The 20,863-nt window shown below is 34.5% G+C and overlaps 1 protein-coding gene across 22 annotated transcripts in view; it reads right to left on the reverse strand.

Moving 5' to 3' along the window:
- The window catches only part of DST (dystonin), a 608,843-nt gene that overhangs the window by 377,678 nt on the left and 210,302 nt on the right, over positions 1–20,863 (reverse strand). The gene's annotated exons all lie outside the window — the stretch shown is intronic.

Raw genomic sequence — 20,863 nt, forward strand, 5'->3', positions numbered from 1 at the left:
CCTTACTGCCTACATTTGATAAAAATTATTTAAGAACAATTTTGTAATGCATGAAATTAGACTAACAGGTTAGACTTCACTGAATATGTGTGCCTACTAAGAAACACAAAACACTCTGAAAAGCAACAAATATTGACTTTGCTAATGTCAAACGATACGCGTAGTAATCAAGCAGATCTGTAACTCCAATTCTGATGGGCAATTTCAGACAGGCATTCATCCAATTCTGAAATCTCTATTCAGTTATTCAATCAATCAAAAGCATTTACTAAGTGGCTACTGGGGCAGCTAGGTGGCATAGAGTGCCAGGCCTGGAGTCAGAAGCACCTGAGTTCAAATCCGACCTCAGACACTTACTACCTTGTCCAGTAACTGGACAAGTTACTTAACCATGTTTCCCTCAGTCCCCTCACCTGTAAAATGAGCTGGAGAAGGAAATGGCAAAGTACTCCAGCATCTCTGCCAAGAAAACCCCAAACAGGGTCATGAAAAGCTGGACGCAACTAAATAACTAAAAAACAGGTGACTACTAGTAAGGTCTGGGGACATAAATACACAGAATGAAACATGCTCTACTTGTAAGGAGTTAACAGGCAAATGGGGAACACAACAAGTACCCATACTAGATGTCTCCCCAAAGTCTTACGCAGTTTTAAACTTCTAAGATTTTGGGGAGACATCTCCTTGTATAAGTAAGTACAGAATAAATTTAAAGTGGATACACATAAATGACAGTAAAACGCAAGACAGTTTGAAGGGCGAACACTATCAATTAATCAATCAAGCATTTATTAAGCACCAAGAACTATGCTAGGTGCTGGGGATATAAAGACAAAAATGAAACAACTTCTGCCTTCACGAAGCTTATATCCTAATGAAGGAAGACATTTATAATATTCTGGAAAAGTTTCACTGTGGCAACAAAGATGGTAAAAAATCCCTGGCAGAGGAAGATCATTTTCCCACAATCTGCTAAGGCAAATTATTGAGATGTCTCCATGTGTCAAAGTCAAGTTTTTAGTATTTATTTTTCCTTTTAGTATTCATCATTCCATTTTCATTATAACAATAATACCTAATATATATTTCCAAGTGCCTTAAAGTTCACAAAGCAGTTTCACTATGTACATGTTCTTATTTGAGATAACTGAATAATACCATTTGAGATAATAGCACCTTAAGATTAGTGGTGGTATTCAAATATTATCCCCATTTTAAAGATGAGGAACAAAGACTCTCAGATGATCATTTTCCCAAGGTCACACAACTAATACATTGATAAGACTGGAACCCATGTTCTTATTCCAAGTTTAGAATCCTATTCACTATTCTATGTTGCTTTATATTATTTTTACTCCATTTGAAGTAGTCTTGAAGACACAACCATGCTAAATTGTGTCTCACCTTTTTAGATTATTCTCAGATTTCAAATAAAGTTTATCTGTCATTTCCCATTTTTATCATAGAATAATTTTAGCATTCATCTTCATTCACATGATGAAATTATACTGGCTATCATTACAGGAGAAGTTTGAGATGTAATGGAAAAAAGACTGGATTTGGATTCAAAGGACCTAGGTTCAAGTTTGGCTCCACTGGTTAGTACCTGTATGACTTTGGGCCAGTCATTTAACATATCTGGGTATCAGTTTCCTCATCAAATTAGGAAGCTGGAATAGAAGATCCCTAAGGTGTCTTTCAGTTCCAAATCCTATGCATTTTTTACTTTTATCAATCAAATTTCCTTTCACATACAAATTTATGGAATTCTAAACTCCGTAGAAGAAAGAGTTGCCATGTTGAATTTTTAACAATTCTTTGGGTTTTACTTTAAATCTATTAACTTGGTATATCCTCCTGGCTGCTCCCATGTCTTTACTGAAATTTTAGCTACCCCTAAAGATCAATTCAAATATGACCTCCTCCATGTATCCTTTCATGATCTCCCTAATCAAAAATATTTTCCTTCTTTCAGTCAAATATTTTACATTTTTATGATTACTTTATATATTATATTTATATTATATTATTTACATTCTATTATATATATTTATATTATATCTCACTATATATTAGTTATTTGTGAATATGACATATCCTCTTGCTAGCCTACAAGTTCCATAAAAATAGGGACTACATTTTTTAAATCTTATAGCCTTCCTTGATGAGGGCTCTTAACCTGAGGCTGTAAACTTTTTTAAAATATTTCAATAAGTGTATTTCAACATAATTCATTTCCTTTTTAATTCTATGTGTTTTATTTTGTTAATTTAAAAATAATATTCTGAGAAAGGCTCCATAGGTTCTGCCAGGCTGCCAAAGGGATCCAAAGCACAAAAAAAAGGTTAAGTATCCTGCCTTAGTGTCTCAGCACATTATATGTTTAGTACATTTTTACTAATTTCAAATTCTAAAATGTACATATTTTTTTATATCGTATGACAATTGTGCATTACAATTAATTATTCCATTATTTCTTTTAATGGTCTTTAAAATGAATCTCGTAATGCCCGAAGATGTCTCTTTAATATTATCTTGTTACATATGCTAATGAGTCCTTTGCATCATCCTATTTCTTTTTCTTTTTTCAGACTGGATCTCCCAATCTTTCTCAGGCTGGAAGGGCAGTGACCATTCATGGGTCCAAGCTCACTGCCAATCAGTATGGAAGTTTTGACCAGCTCCATTTCTGACTGAAGCCAGTTCATCTCTCTTTAGGTAGCCTGGTCATTTTCTTCTACTGTAGACTTTCCATATTGGTATCAAATTTAATGAGGGTATCTGATTCACTTTAGCTGTTCTACAGTTTGAGACTCAAACTCAAATTCTCAGCCTCCCCACTATCAGACATCATAGGTGTTTGCCATCACATTTGGCATACCATGCCTTTTCTGAGGAAATTAAACCAGTTAAAATGGTCAGGCACCAGAAACAAAAGCTTTCATTACTATGTGAGTACTAGTGCACTGCTTTCCTTATTTACATAAAAGGGAAGTGAAACATTGGTTCTTGAAAAAAAATTTTGAGAAAAACTACATTTTTTCATGCCACAATATTCCATATATGAATATATCTGTATCAATAGTTGCTTGGACATGAAGTGAAAAACCCATCTTTTAATCTATTAAAATAACTACACCAGATCCTCCAAGGAAACAGGCATCTAAATTCTTAATTTAATAACCACAACTTATCCAGAATAATTGAAGAATTGCTGTGCTGATTAATTTTCTATTCTATTAGGCATAGATTGCCAATTTTCAAAAAAGTAGAATACAAGTAGATTTTCATTTGAATAACATAATTCAACTGTCCACTGAAGATTCTAGAAGGCACTTTCAGTGTTTCGGGATCATCTTTAGTAACCTCATTTATCACTCACTGCAGATGTCACAAGTGTAAGATAAAAGTCACTGATCTTTTCTCTGAAAAGATCTGATTTTCTTTCATTAAAAAAAACTTTTTTTGGAAGAAAATGGAGGGATATTACTGATGTAAAACAGAAGTTAGAATTTTGAAAGTGTAAAAGCCCTTAGAAATCAACCTTATCATTTTGCAAATTATTTAATGGCCAAAAAAAGCAAAGTGATTTGCACAAATCAAAAATGCAACTGACAGAACCAAGACTGGAATCCAGGGCCACTGCTTCCCAGTTCAGTTCTCTTTCCATTATAAAACACTTAAACTGGGTCTTAAGGGGAAGGGAATACAAGAGGGGGTGGATATAACGTAACCCTCAAAACTAAAGATATGACCACAACCACCCAGAAATGGCAGTTCAGTTATTTTACCATGCTGAATTAAAAACTATCCACCAAGTTCTGCTGTAAAACTCCTTCCTACAAACAGTTTACTCTGGTTTTCCCCATTTTTATAAAAACAGTTTAAGTTGAATAGTTATGTATATGTATGTATTTGATATATATATATACACATATATATGTATATAGGTAGTATAGGTATAGTAAAAATATTTTGTAAGAGTAAGAGATGCTCTAAAAACACTGGCCCTTTTCCATCACTCTATAACTAGCACTGTAGAAACAGAACGGCACTTAAATTGGGATCGTTTTGTTTTAGTGTCACGGGGTAACATGGTAAAAAACTTAATCATCCAATAGCTATCCTATTGATGAGTCTCTCCCTACTTAGCTAGGCTGATCCACAATCTCTAATTGACACTATACCAGAAGCCTTCCCAGCTCTGCACAAACTGACAGACTTTGTATTTTGCTAGCATAGTCTTTAAAAATCCAGGCAGCCTCCATGCTATAATGATGCATCAAAGCAGGACTTACGTGGATAAAAACTAGGCAACACATATAAATATATTACCATATCATAAACAACTGCTACCTCGACTATATGAACGAATGCAAGTCATTGAGTGATGTGTCTTCTATAAAATCAATTCTTCTTCCTAAATTCAATTTATGATTAAGATACAACACGAGGTTCCACATACTGAATGTGCTTATTCTTCAAAGAAACAAAAGCACGCCACACAAGGTTCAAACATTTGCTCCTAAATGCACCAGTAGAAATTAAAAGCCTGAGAACAAAAGGATGCCAGTGGCTAAAAGTGAAAACAAAGAAAACAGTCATGGGTTAGCAAGGTCTGGTATATACAATAAGGGAGAAAAAACTCATTATTATAATCAAATTATAAATAAGGTCACAAAATGCTTTTTAAAATAATCATTTGTAGTCCAAGGGTCTTAGATTCATGAAGATAGGAGTTCAGATACTGCCTCTGATACATACTGGCTTTTCAAACATGTTTTCATTTTGCCCCTAGGCAACTCTCTGAAACTTCATGTAAAAATTCTTGATAGGAAGCAATTGCATTAAAAAGTCCCTGCATATGCTGAGTTGTTCTATGAGTAAGCACCCTGACCATCCAAGATAGGCTGCTAGAATTTGTTTCTGTTTGTTTTGTTTCTTGTGGGGTTTTTTTGTGGAGGAAATCATGATTAAATGACTTGCCCAGGGTCACATAACTAGTAAGAATCTAAGGGCAGATTTGAACTCAGGTCCTCCTGACTCCAGGGCTCATGCTCTTTCTACTGCACCATCTAACTACCACTTGAGTTGGTTTTACATACTAGTAGTTCCCTAGGAAGGTAAAACCAAAAATCTGGTGTGCAAGTGGATAACTTTGTTTTATATTCATATGTATGTATGTGTGTATATACACATATATGTATAAATTTGGGTGTGGGTGCTTATTGTGTATGTGAGCATTCTTTTCATCATCTTTCATTCATTTATTCTGATTTATGTTCCCCTGTATGTATAGCATTAAATGGAATTGTATCATTTTCAAAAGTGTACTAAACTAAAACTAACCAACGCTTTTAAGTTTAGGAACACATATATTTAAAATGACCAAATGAAGTGAGCAGGACCAAGAGTGAACACTGTAACAGCAATATTGTATGATGAACAACTGTGAATGACTTGGCTATTCTCAGTAAAACAATGATCCAAAACTACTCCAAGGGACTCATGATGAAAAGTGCTATCCACCTCCAGAGAAAGAACTGATGGAGCCTGAATGCAGATGAAAGCAAACTTTTTTTACTTAATTTTTTTTGTCTGTTTTCTTTCATGTCATAACTAATATGGAAATATGTTTCACATGACTGCACTGTATAACCTAAATCTAATTGCCTGCCTTCTCAATAAGAGAGGAGGGAAGGGAAAAAAGAAGAGAATTTGGAACTCAAAATTTTTAAAAATGAATGTTAAAAATTCTTACATGTAATTGGAAAAAAATAAAATATTTTAAATGATCATATTGTACATATCAAGGATAAAAGGAAAATGAAATTTAATTCAGCACATGGACAAGAAAATACTTTATTTTTCATTGGCATTCTTCAAGTTAATATGCTAAAAAATATATATTGAACAGTGATGTGTTCACAATTAATGAATAAGACACATTTTTCATAGATAGCTGAGTAAACTTCCTCCAATGATGGATTCTTGATTTGGGGGAGGAAGGGTTAGTTCAAATCAGTCTGGACCTGTAATTTTGTGATTTTGTCAGTACTGGGTGCTCAGTGTGGCAATGCCATTACACCCTCTGTCAAACCACATCAGGAACTGCCTTGTAATATGATTCAAACCTGGTTCTTCATGGAACTATGCTCTCTCTTCCATACCACAAAGACTCTCTGGTTGGGTTTCTACTAACTTGAGCATTATGTTGGTTGTCTACGTTGGTGAGTTGTTGGCTTACTTATGGGTGTTATTTTCTGGGGGTGGGAGCTAGGGGAATGATAATCTAAGAGAAGGCTTTCAATTACCCTAAATAACTGAGTAATTGACAGTTGGGTGTACCTGTTTGATCTGCATGTTGGCATTTTATTTGGCCCCTCCATTGACCCTAACTGATGGTAGCATATATTTCCCATGAGGTTGAAATGTTGAGTCACTCTGTCAGCTCTCTCATTTGGCTATCACTCCAGCATCTCCCTGTTCTGCACCCTATTATGGTTGACAGGAATTTAAAATAAGTCTTCAATTCCTGGTAGCAGTGGGAACATATGGAAAATGAGAAGGAGAAGCATTATCCACACTTCTTGGAACAGTCCCAGCCAACTTCTCTAACCATACCACACTATCTATATTTAATAGAATGTGGGAACTCCTGAAATATGAATACCCAACTAAGAACATCACTTAAAATGCAAACAGCTGCCACATCAGGAAATCTCCAACCCCTCCTCCTGATGCTACCACTGGATGCTTCCATTCAAAGCTACCAAGGCACAAGGGAGTCTTTTATTGTTATTGCCGCTGAGGTGGCATGGGGGAGGGAGAAGGCAAAGGAGGGAGGACAAAAAAAGAAATCCCCTCTCATTAGGGTTAGAGAAAGAGGCAGAAAGGAAGCAGAAGAAGGAGGAAGAGAAGAAAGAGGAGAGAATGGGAAAGGTGGATGAGGAAGAGCTAAGTACTCTGCAATCCTATTACTGGGTGCAAAAAAAAAGAAATATCTACAAGAAGGAGGGATAAAAAAAATGGCTCTCTCAACACAAGAGCAATAGAAAGGGTCATAAGGTATGTGACTGTAGTTGCACAGGAAAAGTTACATGAGAAATGTGTTGTCCAACTTCCTTTTATTGTTCTGTTTAAAACCTAGGGTACATTTTTCCATGAAACAGTGAGAAACTATGTAAGTCTGCCTTGGAACCCAATAACCATATACTTGAATTTCTGTTAGCAAAATATTCTAACTAGATGCTAAGCTCAAATTTTTAATGTTGCTGAAACACTGTTACCAGAAACCTCTAGATTTCAGCACTCTGAAGTAAATCATTAGTTGCCCGACCCTAGTTTTGACTCCACCTATTAGGAAAATAAACTAAAATTAACTACCAACTGACAACAAAAGCCTCTTAGGACAACTGTTTTCACCACTGATGAACAGGTATATGATCAGGTGTAAGAGATCTTCATTTCTAGCAATCCAAAATGGTGACATCAGTGTCAAAAGTTTTGTTGAAATTAAGAGATTAAATGTATACTGTAATGCTAACAAAATATGTGCATGTTGAAATTAGCATTTCTTGTGATTTATGTTTATGACAAATTAATTATAATAAATTATCCCTTAATTTTTAAAAGATAAAAATTCCTAGCAATCCTGTATTTATTTGAATAGCACCTGTCATCATAAAACAAATGCCCAAAATGCAGCTATTTAATGGATTGCTTCATTTCTGACTCAGTTTCTGTTTTAATCAAAGGTTTGTCTAATATGATTTCATATAATAGTAAAATTAGATAATATATTTTTTAGCTTCCCAAATCTCAAAATTACCTTTAAAAATCAGAATTTCAATTTAATTGATTAATTTTATTAAAAAGTTGACTCTGAAAATAGTCATAGTTATGAGTCCAAGACTAAAAACTTACATGGAAAAATAATGAAATAAATAAGGAAAAACAAAGCTGAAATAGTAGCAATATTCTAAAAAAAGAATAAATTAAGGAAATGTCTACAGTGGTAAGTGAAGCATTGACAGAGGCTGGAAATATTTGCAATTCAATATAACACAATTCAACAACACTTCTTAAACATCTATTTTTACTGAGTGTGTGCCTAGTACAAATTACAAGATCTAAGCTAAAGCACACACTTGACAAATACTCACAAATATTTTATGATATTTTCAAACATTTGTACGTTAATAATTTCGGGAAACATTTCCAATGTGAAGTATTTTTCCACTGGAAATACTGGATGAAAATCTGTCCATATTGTATGACTTTCGCAATCACAGAACATTTACTTAACTAAAGAGCAAAGTTCGATGCAATTATTTATCTTTTAGTCTTTTAAAAGTAATGTTTGCTTGTGAAATAAATAAAATCATGGAATTCTGGAAAGAAAAGAATCCTTAGGCTTCATCTAATCAAAATCTGTTTTGTAAATGAAGAAACTAATGTTCAGAAGGCATGGGGAATCTGGCCTAAGGTCACACAACCAATTAGTGGTAAAACTGAGGCTGGAATAGAGGTTTCAAATATTCTAATGTTTGTTCATTCATTCATTCTTTCATTTTCTTTCCTTTTTTTCCCCACCGGGACCAGTGATTTTATCAGTGTAAAGAAGCTCCTAGTGTAGAACTCTTCCTATCAAAGAACATCACTGACTTCTGCAACTTACAGACCTAAAAATTTTCTGGGAGGTTGAGAGGTATATGACTTGATCAGAATCACACAGTCAATCTGTGGCAGAGGTAATACTGAAAGCCAGATCTTTCTGACTGTGAAGTTAATTCTCTAACTACTATTCCATTCTGCTTCTCTTGTTCCTTCCCTTATCTTTAGCGGGAAAAGCAAATATGACCAAATGTGTATTTCCTTAAAGGCAACTTGAAAATAAGGACTACCTATCCAGCAATGGTTTTCTTTACGTCAAATCACCCTCCCTTGCAAAAATCATAAATGAGCATCCTTTTCACTCAATGAAAACAAGTTATTCCTCATCATCATTTAACACTACTCATATTTATACGACTGCTTAGTTTTAAGAAAAGGCCACTAGCCAGTCTGCTTGTTGAGAATATTCGAGGAAGGACAGACATAATCAAGAAGCTTCCAAAATATATGCTAAATGATTTTTCATTATTGAGCAGTTAGGTGATACATCGCATAGTGTCCTAGACTTGGAGTCAGGAAGACATGAGCTCAAATTTGCCCTTGCAAAATTACTAGCCAATTAGCCCTAGGCAAGTCATTTAACCCCACTGTGTTTCAATTTCCTCCAATGCAAATTGGGGATAAGAGTAGCATCTATCTTCCAAGGTTGTTATGAGGATCAAATGAGATAATATATGTAAGATGTTTCTCAAACTTTAATATGTTAATGATCTGTATCATAAGATTTACAACTGGAAAAAATTTTTGGAATCAAGTCAAATTCCTTCATCTGGATAATATTAGACCTAAATATCGCTGAATCTGAGAGCAGGAAGGAACATTAGGAATATCTACTCTGTCATCTTGAAGTATGAACTGAATATTTTCAGCATACTATCTACATTGTAGTTTTTCCCATAAATTTTTTATTAGAATTGAGTGTTTGTGTGTGTGTGTGTGTGTGTGTGTATTTGGACAATTATCAAAGCACACATCACACTTTTCTACTATACATGTTATTTTCTATGTGTTATTAAACAAAAGAATCTATATGTTACCTTGCATTCACCATTATATAAATAAAAATTATCTTTCATAAAAACAGGCCAGAGTTTTGGAGAATTTAAAGAATGGCTTGAAACTAATACATGGATGGAAGAATTGGTGAATCTCTGTATTTAAAAAAAATAGAATGGCCCTTCAGGATAACATGTAATCACCTGTTTAAAAAAAAAATAGCACCTGCCACTAATAATCCCTCAAAGCAAGATTCTGCCCTCTTACTATGTCTGCAGCCAACCAGAAGAAAATTCTTAATAGAGGTGCCTCTCTTTATCCCTAGCCACAAAGCAGCACAGAATTTCCCTTAACCACATTTGGCAAAGTAATAGCTTCAGCTGTGATTTTCAGAAAGGAAAACGACTACAATAGACAAAAGCCCCATCAAAGCTAGCCATGGAGAAGTAAACAGCCAATCAGTTCTCAACTACCAAAACATTTGCCAACGTATGAACCTTCTGTGGCTGGTACTCTGCTTGTACTAAAGTGTATGAGTGTGTGTGTGTGTGTGTGTATACATATATATATATATATATATATAAATTTAATATTGCACTTATTACCATTCAAAAATTATTTACAAAAACAAAGGACTGGAGTAGATTTTTTTTGTATATAGTGGCAACAGTGGACATTGTAATGATACTTCAAGGTTTAAAAAGCACTTTTCTCATCATGCTATGAAGTAATGCATGTTAGCGTCATCTTCATTTTAAAGATGAAGAAATCGAGACTCAGAAAAGTTGAAGTAGTTTTTCCCACTAGATAAATCTCAAAGCCAGGATTTGTAGCCAGATCTTTAAAGACTGACATTCTCTCCACTACATCACTCTGCTTTCCAACAAAGAAAAAGCAAGTTACCTAATTTAATAATCCTAAAATATATCAGGTTTTAAGTCTTATTTTACTTTTCATTATTTCTCCCTAGTTTTCCTAGGAGTTAGCCCCAAAAGTAAAAGTAGAGGCAATGCCAGCATGGAAAGGCACCAAAGTGGGTGACTCTAATCCCATCAATGTCCTTTTCCCTTCTAGTTCAGGTCTTTCTGAAGCACAAATACATTCTTAATAAATTAAGCTTGAGGTTTCAAAAAGAACTAGAAGAGCAAGGGTCTGGCATTGTTTCTCCATTTTTCAGGGTAGCAGAGACACGGCCAATTTTTAGACAAGTTACAAAAATGGTTAGTGATGTGCCCATCACCACAATTAAGTTAATAAAAGCTGATTTATGTCCTCCTTATCCCTGTAATATATATCCGGTAACTAAAAACTATTTCAAGAAGAGAAGCAAAGTAGGCATAGAGCAACTGTTAGAATCTGAAGAGGTTAAAAATTCATCTTCTAGTCAAAGTACATATTAGAGAGCTACTTTCTTGTGATGGGAGTTGCACAGAAAATACCAACACCAATTCCACTAGAAAGACTTAGGGAATTTATAGCCATAGGTGTCTTTTTCCCTTATGCCTCATTATGAGCTTCTATATCAACTATATAACAAGAAAGTGCTCCATTAATCTCTCTCGGGGATCATTATAACCATGTGGGTAATTTACATAGAGTTATTTATGGAATAAGCTATAGCAGACAGAACTATAGTAGATAGAATCCAAGAAAATTAAGAGTGAGAAGCTAAAAGAGAAAGATTCACAACAGCTCTCTGGATTCCCAGTCTAATAAACTTTTCCCCTAGGTCTCTAACGTTCCACTAATTTCAAATTCCCTATTTTCAGAAAAATGTGAATCAAGTCAATTTAGCTTTCTCACAATTAAAGTTGTCCAAAAATATACTAAGAATGAGCACTGGATCTCTGGGACCTGATTTTCATACATATATTGTTATGTGGTGTTAGGCAAGTCACTTCATATCTCTGGATCAATCAATCAATCAATACTAAGCACCTACTATGTGCCATGAAAGACACAAAAAACAGACCCTGCCCTCAAAGAACTTAAAATCCAATGGAGGAGACAACTTGCAATTAAGTATATGCAAAATAAGCTATGCACAAGATAAATAGGAGATCATAAACAAAAGATGGGCACTGGGATTAAGATGGGTTGGGGAAGACTTCCTATAGAAGGTGGGATTTTAGTTGGGATTCGAAGTCAGAGAAGTCAGTATCAAAGCAGAGGAGAGAGTGTGTTCCAGGAATGGGGGACAGCCAGAGAAAATACCCAGAGTCAAAAAGTGGAATACTCTGTTCATGGAACAACCAGGTGGCCAGTTTTCAATTTCTTGATTTATAAAATGTGAGAGTGTGATGACATGATCACTAATGTTAGTTGCCCATTCAAGGAATCCCAGGACTCCCTATCATCTTCAGGACAAAATATAAAATCTGTTTAACATTGAGAGCATTTCAAAACTTGGACCCCTCCTTACCTTTCCAGTTTTCTTGAACCTTCCTCTCCCCATTCCTTCTCTCCCCTCTTCCCCCTCCCCCTGCCTTAACATTAGGTTAGTGAAATATTCCTCAGATGAGATACATATATCCAGACTGGGCATTTTCACTAGCTGTTCCTCATACCTGCAATGTTCTCCCTTTTCCATCTCCTCCTCCAGTTCCCTGGATTCTTTCAAGCCCCAGTTAAAACCTCACTTTCTAGAGAAAGCCTTTCCCAGTCCTCCATTGATTATCTCTAACTTATCCCGTCTATATCTTGTTTGTACATAGTAGCTTTCATGTTGTTCCCCTCATTAGATTATGAGCTTTGGAGCAGGAATTATCTTTTAAAGACTTTCTTTATATTCTTCCAGTTTTAGTACAGTGCCCAGCACATAGTAAGCACTTAATAAATGCTTACTGACTGACTGACTAACCTATATCCCACCTATCTTTCATTCATCTACTTTAAATTCCATTTAAACTAGGCTAAACTGTGCCTTTGCACTAGCTACTCTCTCTGCCTGGAATAAACTGCCTCCTCAACTCTGTCTCTGAGAATTCTTGGTTTTCAAGTCTCAGCTCAAGCAACATCTGCTATATGACACCTTTCCTGATCCCCCTAACTTAGCATCATGCCTCTCCTGGAAAAAATCACTTCATATTTATTTTTCCGTATACATGCTTAATAAATGTTTGTTGACTACAAGATGTCGTTCTGTATTCTTCCCCTCCCCCAATAGAATTTAAGCTTCTTGAGAGCAGGAAATGTTTCATTTTTGTCTTTATATAGCTGTTATCTAGTACAGTGCCACACCTAGTAAAAGGTAAATGTTTACTGTAGGAAGAAGGGAGGGAGGGAAGGAGGGAAGGAAGGAAGGAAGGAAGGAAGGAAGGAAGGAAGGAAGGAAGGAAGGAAGGAATTTTTCTCATGCAAAGGATGAATGATCACTTTGTCAAGCCTATTTTATAAGTGATACATTCATTAAGTATGAATTTGAACCTGCCAATTTCTGAGACCTCCAACAATGAAATTTTTGTGTCAACAGGGAGCCACAAAACAGTATTATACATCTAAAATTTAATTAATTTCAAAATAAATTATCTCTAGTATTGATTTAATAATGAATTTCAATTATTGGTTGCAGTTTTTCCATGTCTTGGTGTCTTTACACTTTATTTAACCCTTTAATTTATGAAATGCAGTTACTAACAGCAATGTTGGTCTAACCTCAAGTTTCTGTACACTCTATCGGGGAGGGAGGCAGGGCAGGGGAATAGCCAGAAGTTTGTTAAAAAAAAAATGCTATTCTAGATTTTGTAAGTGACGACAACAAAGGCAGGGTCCCAAGCACCAAGTACATAAAACTGGAATGGAACTATCAATTTTTACTGTTGAGTTTCTCACTTTTATCCCATGTTAAGTGGGATACATACATCTTCATACATCTTAATTGACCTAAATATTTTTTTAGCTAGGAATTTTAAAAGAACTTAAGAAGTTTTACATTCAACTTTTCAACTTAAATCAATCAAGAAGCTAACACATCCTCCCATAAAGTACTCATGGAAATTTCTCAGAGGTCAATTTTTTTAAAAAAATAAATAAATAGAAGCATGCCTTTGAAATGTGGCTACCAGAAAAGAAATTTTATAGAAATATGTCCATTGCTCAAATTGTGATGTAACAAAATTAATCATTTTAAAGTCATATTTTCCATTAGAAAAAATATAATTTATATTTAATTTTCTAAAGGAAATGATGTTTTTCTCCTTAAGCCTAGTTAACAAAATCTGTACATAACCCATGTGATCAATAAGATAATTTATATATAATATACAGCAATAAAATAATTTATATACAGCAATTTGTAAATCTGATAAGTACAATCTATGATAATCATCAATTAATGCAGCAAAGTCTATGTTACATGGCATTTCTATAACACATCTGGTATGGTGCTTTGCACACAGTCCATAACAAATCATCTTTATTCATTCATCTTATTGAGTAGAAAGTTCTAGAAATAAGCATTTCCAATATCCCACAGTGAGAATCTTCATTTGAATAATTGTGAAAGTTAGAACATAGTAGTTCATTTATGCAGAAGTTAGCGCAAGGTTACCAGAGGATGTCACATGGGATGGGAGAAAGATTTTATTATTCACAGGACTTTAGCAAAGGACAAAAAAGCATTTTCCAAAACCACTGCTTTTTCACTAACTGATAATTTTATCAAGGACAAAAAGGGAATCCATAATAGAGAGAGCTATCTGCAATAATATATTAACTCAGTAAAATGGAGTCTTCTCCTGATCATTTGCCCAACTACAAAATAACATTCCACAGTTCTTGACTTTCCCATCTCTAGTACATTATATTATTATCAGCCAACTCTTGATTATCTAAGGGGTGAGATCAGGATATCATAGGTTACAAAAAAGACAAAAATCTAAATGTCTCCTTTTAACCAATACAGATATCTCAACCTTCGCCAGCACCACACTAGAGCTGCTGACAGAAACAATATAACATTGATTAAGTATTTCAGCATCTCTTCCTGCCCCTCTCTACCCTTCATGAGAAGTATAAATAAGCTCTAAATGGCCAAAATATAGATCCAAAGGGAGGGAGGAGGGGAAAAGCAAAGATACTGGATAAATCCCAAAGTGACTCATTAGTCTCAGAATACTCTAAAGTAGACTGTTTCTTCCTCTACAAAAGATCCAAAATGACTCAAAGCAACACAGTATCATTACTTTCCAATTCTGAAACTTTCACATTAAAATGAGATTTATTAAACAAGAAATAAAGAAGTCAGACATCCTATGGTTCCCAAATGCAAATTTATCAATATTTCTTATCTCCACCAAAAAAAAGCCAGCAAATGATATGTTGGTGTTTTCCATTATTATTAGGCAAAATGGCTTTTATTGAAATTTTTATGCTTCACTGACATTTTGTTCATCTGAGATAAAATGTGATGACCTAGCAATGCCTAATTTAAGAATTAAAGTAAAAGAATAAAATCAAGTGGGAAGGTTCTTTAGAAGTCATCTCATCCAACCCCATCATTTTATAGATGAGAAGATAGAAGCCCAGAGAGGTAAATGTCTACTGAAAACGCCTAATGAAATGGCAAAGCCATTCATTACTGGCAAAGCCATTCATTACATTCAGAAACTCAAGTTTCTGAACTTTAACAAAAGTTCCTTTCACTATTTCATGCTCCTTGCAGTGTTATAACCATAAAGAAATATGCAATAAATCATCTTATGGGCTATATTAAAGCAAGTCTTCCCAGGAAGTATAAAATACTATTCAGTAGATTCATTATTAAACATGTAGATCTTAGTGTGAATAAACTTCATGTTCTTCATAAATATATCAATACACATTTATTAATGAGGATTGAGATGAGGACAGTGGATTTCACAGACTCTTAAGATTTAAAGTAATAAATCACCTAGTTCAACCCATTCATTTCATTGTTAAGGAAAGGAAAGCTGAGAGTAAATAAGTCTTGGTCCAAGTGTCGTACAGGTGGTAATGAAAAGAATATGCCTGATACGCTATGGAAAAGGCAAGACTAAAAAAAAATCAATGGCCACAAACTTCACTTATTGTTAATTTCACCCAAAATCAGTCTTTGTATGACAATGCTTTGGATTCCACCACAAAATCTGAGATTCTGTGAACCTCTTTCCAATTCAAGACACTTATCCATGTTACCCGGACAACAAATATGTCAAAAATGTCAAAGTACATTGAGGGCACTGGAATAAAACTAATGGATTTTATCTAAAATGCCGGTTAGCTTAACATAAACCAAGTGAAAAAGAAATTATGAGTATTATGACTAATTTCTTCGGATACTATCTCCCCCTGTTAATCTTCCTTCACTGTTCCCGAGGCACTCTATGATACCTTGCCTATTGAATGGGGCAATTTTTATTTCTATTGTTGAAATGGCTCAAAAAAATTATTAAGTAAATATATTGTTGCTTTCCTTCATTTAGTACATTTCATCTCCAGGCAAATGTCCCTCATTCTTTTATATGATCCAGAAATCCAGATCTACTTCTCAGAGTATTCTTGATCAGACGTTCATTACTGATCTGTAAAAGGAGAGCACTGAACTTGATGACTGCAAGTTCTTTCCAATTCTAACCCAAGAGGCTTTATGATACTGTGATAATGAGATTTAGAACTATTAGAGATCTTACATTATAAGATTATTTTATGTTATTACAAGAGGTCTTGTATTTTTGTCCAGTCCCCTCATTTTGCTGATGGGGAGGCTGAAACCCCAGGTAAGGAAGTAGCTTGCTCAAAGTTGCTTTAGTAATAATAGCAAAGCTGGGATTTTTATCATAAATGGTCCTTCCACTATATCATGCTATATATGGTCCCTATTTTTAATTAACAGTGGTACTAAAACACCACCTATATTCCTGAGTTCCTCATTTTGTTTTGTTTAACCCCAGAAAGAATTAGCAATATATAATGAAAGTTATAAAGCAAATTTTGATTCAGCATTAAGAACTCAATAATTATAAGTGTCAAAAATTGAAAAGAATTGAACTGCTCTGGGTAGTAGAGAGTTCTTGGTCACTAAAGGTGTTCAAACAGAGGTCTGACTAATTTGTGATAAAAAGGACTTATATTTGAGTGGAAGCTGGATTAAATGACCTCTGGGAGTCTTCCCAATTCTAAGATTCTATGAACACATAAGAATGGTGAAAATGTATGTAGTCAATATGAGCAATCAAAAAAGCCAATATGGCTAATTCTTGCTCATAAATGACTCATATGCAATTGTATTTTGTCCTTGGTGTCAGAGGGTTTGCTAAATTATTTTTTAATTATCTTTTAAATCCTTGTTTCCATGGATAGGACTGTAATACTCAAATAATCCAACTGTCCAGTAGGGAAATTCCCACCCCACATTTCCCCTCTTGATTTCCTGCCCCAACTTGACCTGATAAATCTTCTACAAAAGTGGTATTAACTGTGTCAATAATTGAGTAATGTGAGAAGTGGTTTTAAAAAAAAAAAGCCATATGGATTTTGCTACTGCTTCCAGGAAGACCATAAGAATTCAGTTCTGTGTTAGCCTGGTGAAGCTGCTCAGTTAGAGGTCACTAGCCTATGCAGTACCTGGCCTTCAGATCCAACTGATCTGAAGATGACAGTACCTCCAGAGACAGACAGACTGGAGTCTAGGGCAGCTGCACAGAAATAACTGCCAAATGGGTAGTGGAGACTGTAAATGTTATAGAAATCCAGAAGCAGGGAAAATCCCTATGAGCCGGGTCAAGGGGAATTGAGTTCACAAAGGACAGACTGGAGACAGGCCTTCATCTGGGCTTTTGAAAATTAACTGGCATTTACACAAAGCAGATAGGTAGGAGGCATACATTCTTTTTTTTTTTTAAACATATATAGATTTATGCTAATAAAAGCCATTACATCAATCCTGAAATAATTTCTTACTGTAAGGAATGCCAAAACTGTGGTAAACTCAAAATATACTCTTACTTCAGTCCAAAATTACAATGATACATGTTATTATTGTTAGTGTAAAATTTGGCACCTTGGATACTTTAATATTATTTTATTTTAGCCTAGGTTGGTTTAAACTTAAGACAGCCCTTCTGAAACTATCTTAACAGCAATAGTCTGCATACACTAATTCATAGATTGAAAATAAAGTGGATCATACAAAACTCTACCATTTTCTACAGAACTCCCATTGAGGCAAAAAAAGGTATTTTGCAATAAAAACCAGGCACTCTACAGTTTTTATACCAAATCTGTGATTTCACTGGTGTAGAAAGACCCTGTTAAAGCAATGCCCCTACCAATGTAGATATGCAACTACTCTAGCACTTAGAGTGTACGTGAGTTGGCTGCAGCACTAAGAAGGTAAGTCACTTTCTCAGTGTCACAAAACCAGTATGTGTTAGAGTTCAGAATCCAACCCAAGTTTTTATCAAGATGATGATATTAGTAATATCAAGATCAGCAACAACATCAATGGTAATATCGAGCATAGATAGGACTGTAATACTCAAATAATCCACTTTAAGGTTTGCAATATTATATCATTTGATCCCCACAACACTGTGAGTATTATTACCCCCTATTTTACATATGAGATGACATGATTTGCCAGAGTTATATAGCTAGCGTGTGAAGTGGGATTTGAACTCAGGTTTTCTTGCTACCAAGTCCAGTGCTCCATGCCTTTCACCAGCTACTACCTTCATGAATAACAAGACTCTGTTCACTATGGCACCCTTACTCTCTCAATACCAAGTGGTAACAATAACACTTTATTAGTCAACATGGTTATATTAGTGAATATTCCAAATCATGGAAGTATAATCCTTTGAGCACCAAAATAATTTTTCTCTAACCATTTTGATGAAAATCTAAAATTGTTAAATTCTTATACGTTAGAAAACAGATTCATTCAAAAAATGTTCAAATATTCCTAAGGTGATGTCCATCAATTGGAAAATGGCTAAACTTGGTGTGGTATATGACTGTAATGGAGTCCTATGATGCTATAAGAAATGACAAAGAGGATGGTTTCAAAAAAACCTGGAAAGACTTGCATGAACTGATGATGAGTGAAATGAGCAGAACCAAGAGAACATTGAACACATTAACAGCAACACTGTACAATGACCAACTTTGATAGACTTAGCTATTCTCAGCAATGCAATAAACTAAGACAATTCCAAAAGACTCATGGAAGAAAATGCTATCCACATCTAGAGAAAGAACTATGGAATCTGAATTCAGATTGAAGAATACTATTTTCTCTTTTTTTTTCTTTCTCATGGTTTTTCCTTTTTGTTCTAATTCTTCCTCCACAACTGACTAATGTGGAAATATGTTTAATATAATTATCATGTATAGTCTATATCAGATTGCAAGCCATCTTGAGGAGGGTGGTGGGGAGGGAGGGGGAAAATTTAGAACTCAAAATCTCATAAAAGTGAATTTTGAAAACTAAAAATAAATTTACTTTTAAAAAGAAATGATGAGTTCCATGATCTTAGAAAAACATGGATAGAATTGCACAAAATAATTAAGGGTGAAATGAGCAGAAACAAGAGGTCATTGTACACAGTAACAGTAATATTGTTTTAAGAACAACTTTGAATAAGTCATTTTTACTATTATAAATACCCAAATTAACCACAAAGACCATATGAAGCAATAAACTATCTGTATCCGGAGAAAGAATGGATAAGAGAAATTATTAATAGAATAGTTCCACTTGTATATAGATATTTGTGTCTAATGGTAACCCTCTCTAGGGCAGGGGTAACTTTAAAAGGAATATTTAAAAGAACAGCAAGTGTTGTACATAATAGATTTGCAGTTTCATGTATAATTATCTCGTCCTATTTTACCATGTTGTGGAAGTGTTTGCTTTATCTCTTAAGTTCAGAATAAATATTTTTTTAAAAAGAATTTGATAAAGATCTCCTAGTTAGAGCTGGAAGGGACCTTAAAAGAAACCCATTCTCTCCAAATTACACAAAGATAAATTCTAACATAACTTATTTGAATCAGCATAAATAACAGGTTGATAGCATTCGAAGGAATGAAATGTTACTCTTTGTGGAAAATAAATATGCAAATATAAATGTGGACTGGCTAGAAGCATTTTCAGGAGCCTCCGATGACATAAATTTTAAATACTGGATCACAGAAACAGAAGGCATCTGAGCAATGATTTTACCTAATCTGCTTCACTGACTGATAACTTACCTTAAGTGATTTGTACAAGGTCACCTAGCCAGGTGGTGGCAGTCACTAGACTAGAACGAAATTCTCTTAACTCCAAGGCCCTCAGGCTTCCTTGCCTTATCCCATGCTACTACTATCTTCAGGTGAAGAATTGCATACGCATACTTAATTGGCTACCTAAACTGTCAATCAAGAAAATCCCAAATCATCCTTTTAAAGGAGATTTCAATTAGAAAATAAACAGTTCCATATTTTATGAGGAAAGGGAAGAAATTCCCTTTCTATATAAATGCTGTATAATGTAGCTGCTACTACAAAAATCAAAGGAAAATAACTCTGCTTCTCTAGAATTTTATCTACTATGCCTATTAGTGACAGAAATACTATGGAAGTCCAATGAATAAATTTAAGCCTGAGCAAAACTGTTACAATTTCCTCATCATTCTCAAAATGATAAATTGTGAACAAAAATGCCATGTCTGAATATTTTATTTGAATCTCATATTCACAATTGCCATCTTTTCCACATCTTCTGATTCTGGATTATTTTTTTTCAGTCAGGTAACAAAATTTGGAAAGCTCATGGATACAAACAAACTTTAAAACTTGCCAACATCGAGGTATGCTTTCTTGATTCTCTTGGTACACATGATTTTGCCCACAAAATTGAACACTTGGTTCCCTTTCGAAAATTAAGACCCAAAGAAAGTATACTTTTGACTCTAAACTGCTCAAGGGAAGAGTCTTGTAGACAAGGTGTCCCAAAACTCTTAGTGCCATTGTAACCTTTAATAGCTTAAATATTTGCAAAGCCCCACAGACAGTGAATGTTCTTTTAAAATAACAAGCCCACCCTTCCATGGTTCAATATGGAGGTCACTTTGCATAGATAAAAGATTTTATGTATATTCCACACAGATTTTAAAACTGTTCTGACTTTCTGACATTACTTAGTAACTCAAGTCAATATCAGACTAGTCAATAGTCATTCTTCATG

This window comes from Notamacropus eugenii, chromosome 2 (assembly GCF_028372415.1).
Source record: "Notamacropus eugenii isolate mMacEug1 chromosome 2, mMacEug1.pri_v2, whole genome shotgun sequence".
Lineage (NCBI taxonomy): Eukaryota > Metazoa > Chordata > Mammalia > Diprotodontia > Macropodidae > Notamacropus > Notamacropus eugenii.